Source organism: Lissotriton vulgaris, chromosome 9, assembly GCF_964263255.1.
Source record: "Lissotriton vulgaris chromosome 9, aLisVul1.2, whole genome shotgun sequence".
In the NCBI taxonomy this organism is placed as follows: domain Eukaryota; kingdom Metazoa; phylum Chordata; class Amphibia; order Caudata; family Salamandridae; genus Lissotriton; species Lissotriton vulgaris.
Genome location: NC_141697.1, coordinates 147,090,272 through 147,105,419, shown reverse-complemented (window position 1 = coordinate 147,105,419; position 15,148 = coordinate 147,090,272). Strand labels below are relative to the sequence as shown.

The 15,148-nt window shown below is 42.6% G+C and overlaps 1 protein-coding gene across 1 annotated transcript in view; it reads left to right on the top strand.

Moving 5' to 3' along the window:
• The window catches only part of TYRO3 (TYRO3 protein tyrosine kinase), a 456,471-nt gene that overhangs the window by 350,575 nt on the left and 90,748 nt on the right, over window positions 1-15,148 (top strand). The window lies entirely within an intron of this gene.

Here is a 15,148-nt window from a genome sequence, read left to right as displayed (position 1 = left end):
ACTTTAAAACAAGCATTTACAATGCAATAGGTCTCGCAGCATTAAAGTTTGAGTTATTGGCATTGTGTATGACAATGCCAATAGCTATAACATTTGCAAATGTGACACCTATAGCATTTGTAATGCAATATGAGTTGTATTTACATGACTTAGATGTATTGATATTACAAATAACAATGGCTTTTCTTTTTTTAATACTTAAATAAAAGTTATTGTAATTGAGTTGGTGGAAGGGTGAAGTGGGTCGTGTCCCCGAGTGATGTGGTGGTGTCCCGAGTGATGTGGTGGTGCCCCGAGTGATGCCCCCGAGTAATGTGGTGGTGTCCCCGAGTGATGTGGTGGTGTCCCTGAGTGAAGTGGCGGTGCCCCCAGAGTGATGTGGCGGTGCCCCCTGAGTGATGTGGCGGTGCCCCTGAGTGATGTGGCGGTGCCCCTGAGTGATGTGGTGCATGGCAGTGGTGGTGTCCGTGTGTGCATGGCAGTGGTGGTGTCCGTTAGTGCATGGCAGTGGTGGTGTCCGTGTGTGCATGGCAGTGGTGGTGTCCGTGTGTGCATGGCAGTGGTGGTGTCCGTGTGTGTATGGCAGTGGTGGTGTCCGTGTGTGCATGGCAGTAGTGGTGTCCGTGTGTGCATGGCAGTGGTGGTGTCCGTGTGTGCATGGCAGTGGTGGTGTCCGTGTGTGCATGGCAGTGGTTGTGTCCCTAACTGCATAGGGTCGGTGGAGATGAGAGTAAGTTTGTGGAGCAGGAGGATAGCAACTTCAATATTTCGAGACTAAATGTACAAATCTTTATTAAACAAAATGTATAACTCTTAATGTACAAACACGTTGCCTTCCAGGCTGAGCTAGGTGTGAGGAAAGGCCACAAATAGCTCAGAAATCAGAATACTTCCATAAAACATAATTCACATTAAATCTAACCAACCAAAATTATCAATAAAAAATTAGCATTTTTTCAGAGAAATTTGGCACTATAGCTATTGACTAATATTGCTCAGATCACATACTAAATATATATATATATATATTTTTTAAAGGACCGCCAGAGAATAACATCTATTAGAAATTATTAGAACTGAATAAAGAACAAAATGATGCATCCATCCATCGACTATTTTAAAATCATGGACACATTTTTACTCAAAGGTGATGAAGAACCCGAAACACACAAACTATACACTCAAACATACTGGGAAAAAACAAATGTAGCAACAGTACCACAAAGCTCTCAACACATACAACAAAAGCAAGCTAGACGATTTAACTTACCAAAATAAAAATCATGAACGCAAGAAAAACAGCCTCGCATCACATTCAGAACAACACAAAAGGTCTACCAGATGAAACCTCCCACAAAGCCAAATGTATCACTCCTCAATAAGTGATGCCTTTACCAACAGTGCTTGTAAATACATCCCGACATATTACCACAACAGCATCCAGTAATCCACCAATGTGCCTTAATTTCACAACTAAACAAACTATTTAGAATTCAGCCACTGACTTCAAAGAAAACGAAAACGGGATGGGTGTGGGGGGGGTGATAGATATAGATAGATATGCATATATCCACAGCCCGAGTCCGGAAAAACAGCATTTATTATCAATAGTGCAGACAGGAGAAGTGATGGCCTTGAAGAGGTTCGACAAACTGCCTTTTTCAAACGTAAAGCATCACTTGTGCCGTGTCCCAGGTGATTTAAATACCATACAAGTCACATGCCTGCAAGCCACACTACAATTCCCATAATGCACCTCAAGTGTGCAGCGCATTGTCTGTATTGTCCCATTGCACACTCCAGCATGGTGTTAAACGTTAAGTACGGCTTGCCAGGAAGAACTGGTGCCTTAAAAAGGCTCCTTACTGTGCCCACACAATCTCAAATGTGCGCAGTGTAAGGATCCTGCCAAGGGAAGGAGGTATCAACCTCCCTCGGCTTTCTTTCTCACCTCCTGCCACAACTGTCGCCGGTAAATCCAAAAGCTTGCGGCGGGGCGAGTGGGTCATGCCCCCTCGTTAAACAATCCAAATCAACCGCTGTAGTCGGGGGGCCCCCAACCCTGCAGGGCGGCCGTGGCTACGGGAGACAGCACTTCCCATTATTGGCAATGCAGCAATATAGCAACCCCCTCCCCCCCTCACACTCTAGGGCCACATTTGCTTTACCAAAGTCTGTGAGGAGTGGCACCAGCTTAGAGAAACTAGGAGCGGAATGGCCCGAGAAACTATGACAAGGGCAGCCGGTGTTTTGTTGGAGATAAGGAAGTTCCAATAGCTGACAAAATGGCCAGACCAACCCCTACTACAGGAGGCTGCTATTAAAATGCCCCCGGAATCCCGCCGCGGCCGCCCCGGAAGTCAGGCACGGTCGCCTGTGACGGGGGCGGGGCCACGTCCAGACCGGAAGAGGAGGCAGGCGGAGTCAATGCGTCTCGCGGCCCGGGGCTCCTGTGAGCGGTGTAGAGCCCCGGGGCCGCGCCAGCAGGAGGTTGGGCGCCGCGTGCTAAGAGCAGAGTCCCCGACATTGGCCAGGTAAGTTCCAAAAGGCTGGGGGGGGCTTGGGGCACTTGTGTGTGTGTGTGTGTGTGTGTGTGTGTGTGTGTGTATGCTCGTGTGTGTATGTATGTGTGCGACGGTGACGGCGGGGGAGGGGGGGCCTCGGTGCACTTGTGTGTGTGTGTGCGCGCGTGTGTGTATGTGTGAGGGGGGGTGTCTCTGTATGTATGTATGTGCGTGCGTGCATGGGCGCTTGTGTGTGTGTCTGTGTGTATGCGCATGCGTGTGTGGTGCTTGAGCTTCCCAGGAGACAGCGCCTGGCCACAGCGCGCGTTCCAGTTTCAAATCGCCTCCAAGGCGATGCGCGCGGCCGGCACTGTCTCCTGGGAAGCACAGTCGGCAACAAAAGATCTCTGGCGAGACACAGCGCTGACGCGCTGTGTTTTCGCTACGAGACCTAAAAAGGATGGAAATGTATTGTCGCAGATGTTTTATTTTTATTTTTCATCTCCGCTTACTCCGATTACTTGCTTGCCAAAGTGTAGATAAGGAAATCGCAAACATATTTGTGGATTTCTTTCCTCATTCTCAGATCTGGTCTAGATGGAAAACAGCTTTTCTGCGTGTTTCCAAAGGAAATTCTGATGCAATGGTGGGCAAAGAAAAGAGATGAGATGCCAGATAGAAAGCTATAGGACCAAGTGGTCCACGCCTCTCTGCCTGTTTTATCTGTGAGCAGAGACTTGTTGCTGTGCACGTCTAAAATTCTAAATTATACATTTCAGTGGGCTAGTCTATAATTGTATGCCTGTGGAACTCTATACCAGTGGGCCAGATTTATGTGAGAGTTTGGGGGAGGGAGGGAGTGTTCCCTGCAATGAGGAATAGCCATGCAGACCATTACCATGTCCTTTCTGCTGCAATGCGCAGGTGGTAAATCTGAACAGAGAGCTGTAGAGGGTGAATGTGGTGGGGTAAGTAGGCCATCTTGGGGCAGGGCAGGCCCTTAAGCGCTAGGGGGAATCATTGGGAAGCCATCATGGGTTGGACAGGATTACCCCAGAGACCCCAGCGCCTGGTTTTACCAGAGACAAACTGGCCTTCACTAAAAGTGGCTCTTTTGTTTAGGAAGCTGGTAATCCCTGGTCTGGAAACACCGGACAGACAGCTCCTATAGTATGGCACAGCGGTATACCCTAGTTACCGATTATGGGGATACTGGTAACTCTGGGGTGCAGACTTAACGGGGAATAAAAGTGATACCTGAGGTTTCATTGAAAAATGTGGAATTGCCCAGGAACCATTATTTTTGTAGCATTTCCTCCGGGTAATTCCTTATTTTTCTCTGGATTTTCACTCAAAACTGGCTGAAATGAAATCTGTTGGAGAAACACTACACCTTCACTGCAATCCAGCTTACCTGGAAATTCCAATGCGGCTGGTAACTCCTCTTGACTGGTCCAATTGGACTCAACCAGACATTCGTAATCGAGACCTCACAGTGTCCGGGTGACTTCCTCTGAAAGCTTATGAACCGTACTACTTTAGGGTACAAATGTAGGTTATTACAATAAAAGTGATCAACTCCTGGAGTTTTCTAGGAGTGGTCTGTCTGTATATACAATTATCATTCATCTTTGTTCATGAAAGCAGCGAGTCGACAGCAGGGCCGGACTGGCCGTAGCGGGCACCAGGCAATCCCCCGGTGCGCCACACGGGTGGGGGGCCGGTTTGGGGCCCCTGGGGGCCGTTTTTGTTACAGGGCCGTTTTTGCAGCAGCTGCAAAATCGGCCCTGTAACAAAATCGGCCGAAAACCGGCCCTGGCAAAGAGCTCGGCAGCACCCACAACCCCCCGGGGGAGGGGGGCCGGCTGAGCACTTTGCCAGGGACTGTTTTGGTTCCCAGTCTGGCCCTGGTCGGCAGGTATTCTCCTGCACAGCGTCATCAGCGTCATCTTGCTCACTCGTGTGCAGCACTGTTTGTTCTTAGGAGAATGTAATAGTAAAGAAGAGTGGCCCAGAAACAACCTATCCATCCTGTCTAACAATGGAGACTGGCTACTAAAGTGAATTAGAAAATGCAGTGGGCAGAGTGATTTCTTCTATTTTTTTTCTTCTTGAGACTGGGAAACCTAGCCCCCTTTAAACACTTGCACGTCCCTGTCACACCTTCTCTCCATCCCCTCTCATCTGTCCACCACTTCACTGTCCCAAAAACACCTTTCCCTTGAGCAGCTCCTCACTGCTGTAGAGTTGCCCCATCCTCTGTGTAAGCTTCACCAACAGGCTTGGTTGTGAAATTGACCACAGCCAAGCTTGTTGAATGAAACTCAACCCAGAAACAAAATACGCCCAAACCACATTATAGCAGCATGTGGCTAGTGAGGTAACGTTGGATAAACATGGTGCTGTATTCATTTCTTTCTGCGTGGCTTTTCTTTCTGGTGCCACTTCTTTTTCCTCGCATTTCCTGTTTTCTGCTGTGCCTCTTTGTTTCCCTCTTCTGCACACACCCTCATTGGGCCTGTTTGCTTTAGAGGCACTACCTCAGATTGTAACCTGGAGTAGTTTGTTTAAGGTCTGGCTTTACAGTGCACATTTCTGTAACACCTACGCGCTCATTACTAGATGACTGATTTACGTTCTGCTACATGTTGTAACTCCTGTTACCACACATATCGGAATGATGGCTTTTCAGATGAATATCGACAAGACAAACTTTTCCATTATTATCTGGGGTGAGTACAATCTCCAGTATTTATTGTAGCATGCAGAGTTTGGTGCAGTAAGCACTACAATCCACATGTTGTTCCCTCAAAACTGGTGATAGACGAGGATGATCACATTGATAAATAGCAAACACTTCCTTGGCTGTTTTGATCAGATGTTCATAATTATAGTACGCGATAGTGGCCAACGTGTAATGAGGCCATGGAGCGGTGTTGGCTCCACCTAGTGGAGTAAAGCTCTCTCACCTTACACGACCGGCTGGTATATTTTTCTGCCTCCTATAGAGGGTTTGCATTGCAATGCTTCAGGGACTTTTTTACATCTCAAAAGTACTCTGAATCGTCACCTAATAAATTATTTATCTCATAGATACATTGTATACAGAAAGTAGTCGTTTTTTTTCCACTGGGGCAAACTTTTCAAAATGTTTAATCAGGACTCAAAGGCATGCCAAACCTATTGGCTTTGCCAATGCTTGTTTCAAAAGAGTTTTTAATCGTTAGTATTATCTCTCCCTCGCCCATTGTATCTTTATCTATCCCTTCCCCTCCTCTTGACTCACTCCACTTCTTTGGCCTCTATCTGCTTTCTTTATCTGCTTGTACAACCCCCTTTCGTATTCTCAGTCTATCCCTCCTTTTTCCTCTGCCTTCATTTTCTTGCTATTTCTCACTCCACATCTTATTCTCTGTCTCTCTCTCTCGTTTACTCCCTCTTTATCATCTCCTTCATAGGGCATTCTCTCAGTCATCATTTCTCTCTTCTTTCTCCCCCATTTCCCTATTTCTCTCCCCTCTCTTTTTCCTCTTCTCCTTTGTCTTTGCCCCTTCTGCTACCCTGTCCATTTTTTTTGTGGAGTTTTATATAGCCAAACTAGACCCAAAGGTATCAGAGCACTTTACATGAGCACCAGTTACGTAACAGACGGACACATTCATTTTTCTTAGGCACAGAGAGATTAAGCAATTTGCTCAAAATCACAGAATGATTAACGTCCCTGCCCAAGACTCGAACCGGGTTCACGGGCTCCAAGGTCGACCGCCCTAGCAGTTAGGCCACATTCTCTCCCCTTCTTTTCTTTTTATGTTACCATCCTTTTCTCTCTTCCCTTCTTCACTCTTACCCCTCCTCTCTCTTTTTCAAGCTTTCTCTGTTCTTCACATCTGTATTCTTTCCCCATCTATAAAAATGCCAACGTCTTCCTCCATGGGGAAAATTACAAAAAACAATTTGATGGACAGAATGTAGATCAATGTCTTACATTCACCCCAGTCCAAGGATCTGGGCCTAAATCCATCGTTTTTTGCACTCCACACCACCCTGGGTTAGATAATGGCTTTATGCAAATCAGCTCTGACCCTGTGCCCCATGGGAACAGTCCAGTCCGAACTACACAGCCATATCTTTCCCAGACCAGAATCAAGCATCCGAGGACCGGACCGGTTTCGAGGTAACACCTCTCATCAGCCCGGCTAGCTTGACTCCAGTGGTGTGGAGGCTCTGGGACCCACGTCTGGGCTACCCCAGTACACTCAGGGAGAAAATTACAAAAAACAATTTGATGGACAGAATGTAGATAAATGTCTTACATTCACCCCAGTCCAAGGATCTGGGCCTAAATCCATCGTTTTTTGCACTCCACACCACCCTGGGTTAGATAATGGCTTTATGCAAATCAGCTCTGACCCTGTGCCCCATGGGAACAGTCCAGTCCGAACTACACAGCCATATCTTTCCCAGACCGGAATCAAGCATCCGAGGACCGGACCGGTTTTGAGGTAACACCTCTCAGCAGCCCGGCTAGCTTGACTCCAGTGGTGTGGAGGCTCTGGGACCCACGTCTGGGCTACCCCAGTACACTCAGGGAGAAAATTACAAAAAACAATTTGATGGACAGAATGTAGATCAATGTCTTACAAATGTGAGTTCAAAATCCTAGGCCATCCATAGAAAAAGTGACCAAACAAGCTGGGACCAAAGGAGAAAAAGAATTGTCGGGAGATAGTGTGTATATTAAAAAATATATATATTTAATTAAACATAGGTAAAAATCATATAGAGACTCAGGTGATAAGTCAAACTATATGATACAATAAAACAATGACATATTTAATTTATGAACACAATACATCAAATACATTCATTAAAAAGCAAAAACATCATGGTGACAGTATGAATCCTGGCTAGTTTTGACAATTATATACAAAAAAGAGGTGTTTACTGAGACAACAATTGCACTTATAACAAAATAATTGAATGGACTCGACGCGCGTTTCGGCAGTAGAAGAACTGCCTTCTTCAGGAGTCTTTGATGGAACTCTGTAAAGAATTTTATAGGAAACAAAGTTATACATAACAGTGCATATGTTCTTTTACAATTTTATTACATTTATCTAATCACATTTCTAATAATTCGTCTCATAAAAATAGACTTCGTAACAATTCTTTATCTAACCGGGAGGTCCAGACTTATTAATTGGTCACTTTGCGTCATATAATAGATTGATATATTTACAACATTAGTGCAGTACTCAGCTTAACATAAAGAACCGTGATATTGGTACAGTTGATTGTCATAAATAATTTCCCAATTAGAGACTCATGTTTTAAACTAATCCTACATGAAGTATTGTGATCTCAATTCTGAATCCATATATATCAAATCACTTACATGTCAAAAGAATCGGTGATAACTTCTTTGTTATTTTTAGAAAGGAAAGCCAAAACCAGAAAAACAGGGCCACTTGATGGAGTTGATACCTGATATTAAACAGAAAATGTGATGATATAGACTGCATGATTGAAAGGGGCAGAGAACACCTTGAACACAATGGGTCAAATCAAGAACAGTAGCCTAGTGCAACAATGTAGTCTCTGGTGGGTGGGGGCAACAGGTTCATAAGCTTAATACACCTGTAGTTATCTGGGAGGGGACAGATCTGTTGGTTCGATCATTGAGCGATGTATTCTTTATTTAACAAAAAGTGGCTAATCTTGTAGCTGAAAATGTTTTGATAAAGATGGAGCTATTCCCTATAGGTTCTTGTTGACATATATATAACAAGAAACAAATTAATGGGAGAGATATTCAGCCATTACAGATAGTGATATAGAACCCGTTATTAGTTGGGCAGTATCCTAGGTGAACAAATAAATGGATTTCCATAAAAAGAGGAGAAAGTTACCTAATGTTAGCGCTGCAAGGATATGGTGGTTCACTGTGGCGAGGTTGTTCCCTTCATGATAGTGTTCAGTAGATGGTAAATGGCAATCACTATAGGCAAGTGTATAGAAAACATATATAAAGTGATGCTGGATCATTCCTCTGTTTGTCGTTTATACAATGATAGCTATTATAGTGAAACTATTAGGGCTGACAGTGCTCAATTAATTGTGAGCTCGAGATTTACAAAAATTACCTATAAGTTTGTAGTAGTTTGTCTTTCAATCGTGGTAGCCGTATCAAATTTTTTTTAAAAAAGGCCATGGCGCTGGAAAGGCTGAAAAATATAAATAATGGTGTAGCGAGCGTTAGTTACTACCTAAAAAATGCTCGGTCAGTAAATAACAAGCGCTGGATGGTAATAAAAACCATCCTGTGATACTAAACGCTAAGCGTCAAAGAGATGGGGCTGTGGCCGAAGAATAGTTACCTTTAAAGAGATATCTAATTGCCGGCAGCAAGATGGTGCTGTTCCGCTTTGTGAAACGAGTCGGAATATTCGCTGGATGTAACGCGGCTGAATTCCGAAAATTGTTGGGTTACTGCAGATAAATATCAGATAGGCTAAGATTAGGTAAAGAGCCACATCTAAAAATTGCGTGGTTCCAGATATTTAAACTGGACACTATTCTTACCTTGATAAAAGAAAAGTATCACAGGCTGCAGGATGGTGCAGTTCCAGGCGGACGAAAAGTTGAATAGCTTCGCCGGAGTAAATAGGTGTGCGCTCTGCTAATGACTACTCTATTTAAACAAAAATTTAGGCGCGAAACGGTCAATCAGGTCGGGGTTTGATCAAGAGAGTAAAAGGACAACATTACGTTGGATTCACGAGCTCATTCAGACCGGGGTTTGATGGAAAGAGTGAAAGGACAACCTTTCATAAGAGGCTCGAGTGTGTGATTACCTCTTAAAGATGGTGTTAGAAAGATGAGGGATGTTTGCTTACGCAGCCTAATTCTAAGGGCGGAAAAAACGTGCGTTATGATGGGAGAAAGGGAAGAGAACATGTCTCAATCTAATGTCATGTGTAGGGACAGCATTCGATAATAGCGCAATAATTATAATATGATGCCAAAGGCAACACTTGCTTACATGCGGAGTTATCGATATTCCAGACAGATCCTTAAAATGTCTGTAGGATATATTTTATATAGGCAAGAAAACATTATAGGGACTATTTCGCGCTTGCTTGTAAATGAGGTATTCCGTTTCAAGATGGTACTAAATATAGCATCTATTCCCCAGTTGGTAAAACAGAGACATTCTGTATAGTTACCCAAATTAGTTATATTTGGAAGTCGTCAAGGAAGGACGACAATGTTATTATATTAATATGATGATGTACTTATTATTTTAGGGGCTATATTATTAATAAGGCAAAGGGCCTAGTTCTATAAAAGATTGCCTCAGAGGTTAGATGTTAAGCATGTAAAATAAGGTACATTGCAATAGGGGGGCCAGATTAGCTGTTATAGCAGAAATAGTAAGAGATTCATGGACCATGACTGACATGTTATTATGTAATGGCGTTCTCCCATGGGATCTCGGCATTTAATCCTTTTTTGAAAGTTCCCAGAGAAAAGATCCAAAATACTTCTCTTTTCTTTCTAATTTTTTCGCCGCCTTTGCTATCCGGGAGTCTAATTTTTTCTAAAATGCACCATCTAAAATCTTCTGGACCATGATTGTTCTCTCTAAAATGTTTGACTAGAGGTGCCAGAGTTTTGTTGGTGCGGATGGCTGAGCGATGCTCTGTGAGTCTGGTTTGTATCGGTCTAGAGGTCTCGCCAACATAGCCAAGTTGGCAAGGACAAAGAATCAGATATATACAGTTGGCTGTTCTACAATTCCACATATCGATAGCGTTAAACTGACAGCCATTGTGTTCAAAGGAGTCTCCTGGTATGATGTTGTTACATGATTTACACGAGGAGCATCTAACAGTTCCTTTCACTGGGAAGTTATTATCGATTGACCTTTGGGTGAATTCAGAATTGACATCTTTAGAGGAAAAACGAGAGTGCACAATCAAGTCTTCAAGATTCTTGTTCCTTTTGTGTGCGAACAAAGGTTTTTCCAGTTTGGCGTTGGTTGGATTGGAGTTCAGTATGTGCCAATTGGAGTTTATGATCTGGCGAACAGTATTGTCTAAGGTGGAGTGTTTGGTGATGCAGACCAGTTTTTTATTTTCTGAAGGTGGCTTAGGTTGAAGCAGTGAGTCTCTATCATAGTATCGGGCCCGCTTGTATGAATCCCTGACTAGTCTATGGGGATAGCCTCTATTGAGAAACTTCTGCCGCATGATGTTTGCTTGAGAGTCAAAATCTGCTAGGTTGGAGCAATTTCTTCTCACCCGAAGGAACTGGGAGAATGGGATGCTCTCTCTCTGACAGCGAGGATGAAAGCTTTTAAAATGCAAGAGGGTATTCCTCGCAGTGGGCTTGACATAAAGGTCCACTGCCAATCTGTTGTTCTGATGCTTGATGATGATATCCAAAAATTCTACTTGGTAGCTATCAAATTGAGCAGTGAATTTCAAATTTGTGTCCACCAGGTTGATCCATTCCAAAAACTCGCAGAGCGAGTCCTTCCCATTGGTCCAGATAAAAAAGATGTCGTCAATATATCTGGACCAATGGGAAATAGACTCGAAGAAGGGGGCTATTTCGTTATGGATAGCTTTAGCTTCAAACGCCGCCATATAGATGTTGGCAATTGAAGGGGCAACTGAAGCTCCCATACTGACTCCTCTAATTTGACGATAGATGGTGTCACCAAATTCTACAATGTTTTCCGTCAGAACAATATAGAGAAGTTCCAACAGAAATTCTTTGGGGCAAGGGATATCAAAATGGTCAATAAACCACCTGGTGGCTGACAGAGCTTCCTGTTGGGGAATATTACTGTACAGCGCTTCTATGTCCATTGTCACTAGTAGGTCTGTACATGGATCGAAAGGTATGTTTTCTATTTTCGATATCATGGAGCCTGTGTCCTTGATGTACGAGGTGATTTTTGGTACATGTGGACGTAGAAATGAGTCTACAAATTTGGATAGAGGTTCCGTATTGGTACCTATTGTAGATACGATAGGCCTGTATGGTGGGTCTGTAATGTCTTTATGAATCTTAGGCATCCCGTAGATGCATGCTGTTTTGTGTTGATGGTGATTCAGAAAGTCAAATTCTTTTTGGCTAATGTCGCCTGCAGTTAATGCAGCGGTGGTGAGATTACGGATTTTTTTAGAAGTTGATATCAGAGGGTTACTTCTTATAGGGGTATAGGTGGTGGTGTCTGCGAGCATAGTTTTCATTTTGCGTTCATAATCATTTGTATCTATTAGAACAATTCCGCCCCCTTTGTCACAGCTTTTGATGACTATGGTGTTATCCTGTCGTAAGGTTTTGAGGGAGTTTGATTCCTCTCTGTTGAGATTGTAAATTGGTTTGGGGATAAAGCGAAGAGCTTTCTCAAGTTGTTGGAGGACAACCAGTTCGAAGGTGGCAACCTCCGGGCCTAGCTGGTCTAGAGAGGGATTGAAGGTGGAAGGAAGGGATAATTGTCTAGTTTCTTGAGAATATTCACTATTGTCTGGCTGGGAGGAGAAGAATTTCTTAAGTCTAATCCTGCGAAAGAAAGAGATGATGTCTTTCTGGAATTCAAAAATGTCAAGATGGGAATGTGGGACAAAGGAAAGACCTTTGGACAGAAGAGATTCTGCATGGGAGTCTATATTTTTCGAGGACAGATTGAAAATCGGGATTAAATCCCTTGACCCCAATATTGGCGATTGCGTGTTTCGCGAATAAATTGGGGTTCTTGAGGCTGATGTTGTTGGTGAGAATGTTGGTGCTGATGTGGATGTTGTTGCTGGTGGTGGGCCTGTTGAAAATTGCCTCTGGTCTGATTCTGGAAGTGGACTCTCGGTCGTCCTCGCCGTGGGCCCCTGTTGGATAAAAAAGGCTGTTTAGGGCGAGGGCCATTATATTGATTGAAGTTATTTTCTTGGTCATAATAGTTGGAAGGACCTTCATTCTCTGAGTCCGAGGAATCAGTAAAGTTATTCACTCTTTGAGGTATAGATCTCGTGTCATCCACATAGTGGTTTTGTTTATAGAAGTCCTGTCTCAGGTAGGGATAGGTACCTTCTAAAGTATAAAAGCGTTTGCCTTTAGTTAATTTATCGTTCTTACGTTTGTTTAGATAGGCACTGAAAGACTCTAACTCTTTGTTAGCTTCCTCGATTTTCTTCATTGCCTCCTCCATGTTACCTGCGGCTTTAAGTTTAGTTTCTAGGGCATCAATTTCCTTCTTGATGTCGGCAGCTAGTTCTTTGGCTGTCTCGATGATGAGGATCATCAAGTCCCTTGAGCACCTATTTGCAATAAGACTCCATTTTTCTAAAAATGGTCTATGGTTAACAAAAAGTCCTGGTATGTTACGAACTTTTAACCCCATGGGGATCATGCCATTTTTAAGGTACGCCAGCATAAATTCCCCGTGTGCTTCCATACGGGTCAATTTCTTTTTAAGTTCAATCAGGTTGCGACTGTCCTCATTATTTGGTATGTTGGAAGCTCCCCCATTGGTGGAAGTGATGCTAGTTCCAACTAGAGAGGCGAACACTTCATCTGAGAAGCCAAAAGTCGGTAGTTGGGCCATGATGTATGCCCAATAGATTTGTTAATAGGGCTAATATTGATGAGCGTTCAGGGCTCAAAGTACTGACACTAATTGATAATATTAGTAATGATACAAGAGAAAGGCCCTACACAGACAGGCTGTGGGTAAACAATTGAGAGAAAAACAAGGACCCCCTGGGTATCAAGAATACACAGATTCCTAGGGCAGGGTGAAAACCAATGTGAGTTCAAAATCCTAGGCCATCCATAGAAAAAGTGACCAAACAAGCTGGGACCAAAGGAGAAAAAGAATTGTCGGGAGATAGTGTGTATATTAAAAAATATATATATTTAATTAAACATAGGTAAAAATCATATAGAGACTCAGGTGATAAGTCAAACTATATGATACAATAAAACAATGACATATTTAATTTATGAACACAATACATCAAATACATTCATTAAAAAGCAAAAACATCATGGTGACAGTATGAATCCTGGCTAGTTTTGACAATTATATACAAAAAAAGAGGTGTTTACTGAGACAACAATTACACTTATAACAAAATAATTAAATGGACTCGACGCGCGTTTCGGCAGTAGAAGAACTGCCTTCTTCAGGAGTCTTTGATGGAACTCTGTAAAGAATTTTATAGGAAACAAAGTTATACATAACAGTGCATATGTTCTTTTACAATTTTATTACATTTATCTAATCACATTTCTAATAATTCGTCTCATAAAAATAGACTTCGTAACAATTCTTTATCTAACCGGGAGGTCCAGACTTATTAATTGGTCACATTGCGTCATATAATAGATTGATATATTTACAACATTAGTGCAGTACTCAGCTTAACATAAAGAACCGTGATATTGGTACAGTTGATTGTCATAAACAACATTCATAAATAATTTCCCAATTAGAGACTCATGTTTTAAACTAATCCTACATGAAGTATTGTGATCTCAATTCTGAATCCATATATATCAAATCAAAAGAATCGGTGATAACTTCTTTGTTATTTTTAGAAAGGAAAGCCAAAACCAGAAAAACAGGGCCACTTGATGGAGTTGATACCTGATATTAAACAGAAAATGTGATGATATAGACTGCATGATTGAAAGGGGCAGAGAACACCTTGAACACAATGGGTCAAATCAAGAACAGTAGCCTAGTGCAACAATGTAGTCTCTGGTGGGTGGGGGCAACAGGTTCATAAGCTTAATACACCTGTAGTTATCTGGGAGGGGACAGATCTGTTGGTTCGATCATTGAGCGATGTATTCTTTATTTAACAAAAAGTGGCTAATCTTGTAGCTGAAATTTTTTTGATAAAGATTCGCTATTCCCTATAGGTTCTTGTTGACATATATATAACAAGAAACAAATTAATGGGAGAGATATTCAGCCATTACAGATAGTGATATAGAACCCGTTATTAGTTGGGCAGTATCCTAGGTGAACAAATAAATGGATTTCCATAAAAAGAGGAGAAAGTTACCTAATGTTAGCGCTGCAAGGATATGGTGGTTCACTGTGGCGAGGTTGTTCCCTTCATGATAGTGTTCAGTAGATGGTAAATGGCAATCACTATAGGCAAGTATATAGAAAACATATATAAAGTGATGCTGGATCATTCCTCTGTTTGTCGTTTATACAATGATAGCTATTATAGTGAAACTATTAGGGCTGACAGTGCTCAATTAATTGTGAGCTCGAGATTTACAAAAATTACCTATAAGTTTGTAGTAGTTTGTCTTTCAATCGTGGTAGCCGGATCGAATTTTTTTTAAAAAAGGCCATGGCGCTGGAAAGGCTGAAAAATATAAATAATGGTGTAGCGAGCGTTAGTTACTACCTAAAAAATGCTCGGTCAGTAAATAACAAGCGCTGGATGGTAATAAAAACCATCCTGTGATACTAAACGCTAAGCGTCAAAGAGATGGGGCTGTGGCCGAAGAATAGTTACCTTTAAAGAGATATCTAATTGCCGGCAGCAAGATGGTGCTGTTCCGCTTTGTGAAACGAGTCGGAATATTCGCTGGATGTAACGCGGCTGAATTCC